Source organism: Rutilus rutilus, assembly GCF_951802725.1.
Source record: "Rutilus rutilus genome assembly, chromosome: 20".
Lineage (NCBI taxonomy): Eukaryota > Metazoa > Chordata > Actinopteri > Cypriniformes > Leuciscidae > Rutilus > Rutilus rutilus.
Window position 1 is genome coordinate 32,437,183 of NC_140225.1, and position 2,983 is coordinate 32,440,165.

Here is a 2,983-nt window from a genome sequence, read left to right on the forward strand (position 1 = left end):
ACAGCTCATGACACATTCACAGATTATTGAAAATGGCACTTCATTTTTTACAGCATATTATTACAATTAAAATGAGCCCAAAATTAACATAATCTATTGCTTTTATTACAAGATATTCTTCATGGAGAAACAATTGCCCATGAGGGGGCGTCAAAGACTGTACAAAAAGGCTATCTCTTTTCCAAATGCTGTAACTTTTGATTCCTTTATCCAAAAATTATTCATTTTTTATCCAGATGCAGCTAACATGTAGGGGGACTTCACTAAAAAAGAATTTTCCTCCTACCTTATTTCCTTCCTGAGTTATTTCATGACAAATAAGAAAGATATGCAAAATCATAATAAAAATTATATATATATTTTGTCTTTTATCAGCAGTTTCTCGGCAGAACAATGTCCAAATGTAATCTAATTTATATTTTCAAATAATTTAAAAAGAGTTCTTTCAAATGATACCTACCTTTTGACTCTCCTTGCTACAGTTTTGGAGTTATGATTATATAGTTTTTATATAGTTTGGAGCAAAATTTGTTGTGTGTGTGGGTGTGTGTGTGTGTGTGTGTGTGGGGGGGGGGGGGGTCATATTTGCACTCTTGATGTTTTAGAGTGTCACCCCTTCATTGCTGTGCACTTTTTTCTGCACAGTGGCTGATTTGTAGTTTGTACCACCAAAAGTTTCTCTGAGTTTTCCTATTTTTTCGTATTTCCCATTGATTTCCTATGGTCGTGCATTTTTGCACGAAGGGAGCTAAGTGTGACTTTTTTTTTTTTTCGACCCTTTAACATATCTGAATCATCTACTTGATTTTCTTGTGTGTTCACATAGGTAATATAACAAAAGTCACCAAGTTTCATCCCCCTCCAATGAAGCAAAAAAAAAAAAAAATTTAAAAACGTAAAAGTTTTCGTGCATTTTTGCATGAAGAAGCCCAGAGGGTTAAATACTTCCACACATGCTAGCATGACGGATCTTAGTGTGTTTACTAGTTGCCATTTCAACACTGTAGCCTATAGAGAAAAAATTACGCCAGAATTCAGAAATCTTTGGAAAATATCACTGAGCATTTATTTAACCATAGCAAAAGTACATTTTTTGCTCGTGTTAATTTTTCATCTCTGTGTTTGGTTTTTATTTAAAATTAGACAAATCTGATATTATTTTAATCTCCAATCTGTTATTTAACAGTTGAGATCTTTCTCTAATGCTGATCTAACCAGCAGAAGACACTCGCCGGGTTTAAACCCAGTTGTGCAGGCGGGGCATGTTGTCACAATGAGCCCTTATTAGAACTATGATATTCTATTCTATACTTTTATCAATTCTATTGAGGAACCATGAGGAAAAAGGTGAATAAAGACTGAGAGTCAATGTTCAGAAATTATTCATTATTATCATGTTTTGAACTATGCTGTATATAGCTGTAATTTGTTCGTTGTCAAAAAAAAAAGCCATTATTTTATATGAAAAACTAAATAATTGTATTTTATTGAGAAAATATTTTTATATTTCTTGTATTTTTTTTTTATTAGATCAGATTACATTTTAAGCTGTAATATAGTCATGTTACATTGAACCCCACCTATACACTTCCAATATTTCAGGGTAAATCAAGAAAAAATATTCTGTATTAATGAAACAAAACATAATTTACTAGACATGTGGGAAATTAATGTGGGAAAAAATAAATACTCTGAACCCAAAGAAGGTTTACAAAAATGGAGAAAGTCAAAAAGCGTGATGCCCCACTCTCCCCTATTTCATCTTCATTGAGATCTTCAATGTCCTCTTCATTTTATCTTACAATAACCTATATCAAATAAAACAGTCAAATATCTGACAACAGCAGTTTATGACTTTAGACAAATGAATAAATGATTGTTCCTCAATGCTCTGTACTGAAATTGAGTCGTTTATGTGAGACTATAATATCTTCCTAAATACAATTTTATCATTTTGCTGAAATTGGATTATAAGGTTTTTCTTTGAAACTATTATAAAAATATTTAACAATGTCTTCATGTAAACCAAAAATCTATAAATACTCATAAATAGTATTAGGCTATAACCAGTATTGGGGGTAAAACATTACAAGTAACGTGAGTAAAGCTGTGAATTAGCATTTTTCTTCAGCCTAGAGGCTGATGCATTTCACTTTTAGTAAAAGGACCTTTATGTTTGCCAAAATATAACTTTTTTTTTTGTTATTAAAACGCAATCAAGCTCAGCTCAGAAAAAGTAATGCAAAAGTAACGTAACTCATTACTTTCCTTAAAAAGTAACTAAGTAACGCAATTAGTTACATTAGTTTAAAAGTAGCTTTTCCCAACACTGATAATAACAGTATTGTAAACAAGCTAAATCTTGTACTTTAAATAAAATATTACACTATTTAAAGTGCTTATATACTCCAGTATTCTGTACATGAACAAAGTCAGGTAAAACATTATATTAGTATACTTAAATTTACTTCAGTTTCTAAAATAAAAAAATGCTCAGTTGATGAATCAAAGAATGCTGAACATTTTCGCACGGTCCTCCGTCATTGCTTGAAACACCCAAAGTGTGCAGTTTGAAATCTGCCCTGTTTTCTTATATGGGAACAGTTCTCTTAAGCCAGTTTTGTAAAGTCAGCATGAAACAGAAGTTGCCATATTCTTTTTTTTTTTTTTTTTATATACTGTGATGTATATCCGGGAGAAACGGCTTCTCGAACAAGAAAAAATGTAGGACGGGACATGATTTTGTACATGGAGAATTGATTGGATGTTGTGGTTTGCTATTGGTCGAAAGTGTCCCGCCCTTGCACCAGTAAACATGTCATCAGAGAAGAGAAGAGATCCTGCTGCAACAAGAGGAGAAGATATTTTGAGTAGGGATTAGGAGGACAAATTAAAAAAGATGTGCACGTATAAATCATTTAATAAAAATAAAAATAAAGGAAAATAAAAATAAAAATAGTTAATAATAATTCAAGAATTGTCC